We start from the raw sequence: 1,023 nt of genomic DNA, 5'->3' as shown, positions 1-1,023 counted from the left end.
TCTTATTTTGTTTGCTTGAGGACAAGCAAAAGCTTATGTTTGGGGGAGTTGATAACTAGGGATTTTGACGTGTTTTATGCCCCTTCTTGCTTACGCTTTGATTATAAATTGTTACAAAATAGTCCCAAAAGGCTCATAGGTTGTGCTTGATTGCAGGTTTGATCGATAAAGTGATGAAATGTCAAAGATCGGCTCAAAAGGAGTAAAATCTGCACAAGTACCAAAAACAAGGCAAACTCAGGACAAACAGGCCTAGTGCGGCCGTACTACACTTTGTGCGGTCCGCACTAGAGAGATTCAGAGAGCAGATTGTAAGGCATAAAACCTAGTGCGGCCACAGTCCATTCTCTGCAGTCCGCACTAGGTAGATTTAGAGAATGGCAAAACCAAGCTTCAAGCAACGCGGCCGCAGTACACATTGTGCGATCCGCGGTGAAGGCTCCGCGGCCGCACTGCCATTATGTGCAGTCCGCGGGAGAGAACTTCAGAGAGTTGAAATTGCCAAGGTTCAAAGCCATGCGGTCCGCGGTCATGTTTGTGCGGACCGCGCTAGCTGCCTCCGCGGCCGCGGCCCACTTTGCACGGTCCGCGGAGCCCAAGTTCAGAGCCAGGATTTGAAGTCCAAGAGCCTAGTGCGGCTGCAGTCCATTTTGTACGGCCCGCACTGACCTCGCAGGGGCATTTTTGTCCAGTTTTTCCAGCTTAGTATAAATAGAACCTTTTTCCATTTTTAGGGTATCAGTTATATCATTTTAGCAGCTGCGCTCGTGAAAGCTATTTTGTAGCCATTTTGGGCATTTTAGCTTAACTCTAACGATAGATTCTCTGTATTTTCTTTAGTGTTTAATTAATATGTCTTTTTCTTCATCTATTTCTCTATTTTCTTCTTCAAGCATGAGTAGCTAAACCCATTAGCTAGGGTTGTGGCTCAACCCTAGTGTGGGTAATTGATGGGTGTTGTGATTTAAGGTTAGATTGACTATGGGTGTTTGTATTTGGGTCAATTTTTATGGTTTAATTTAT

Source organism: Nicotiana attenuata, unplaced genomic scaffold (assembly GCF_001879085.1).
Source record: "Nicotiana attenuata strain UT unplaced genomic scaffold, NIATTr2, whole genome shotgun sequence".
In the NCBI taxonomy this organism is placed as follows: domain Eukaryota; kingdom Viridiplantae; phylum Streptophyta; class Magnoliopsida; order Solanales; family Solanaceae; genus Nicotiana; species Nicotiana attenuata.
Note: the sequence above shows the minus strand (reverse complement) of the source record.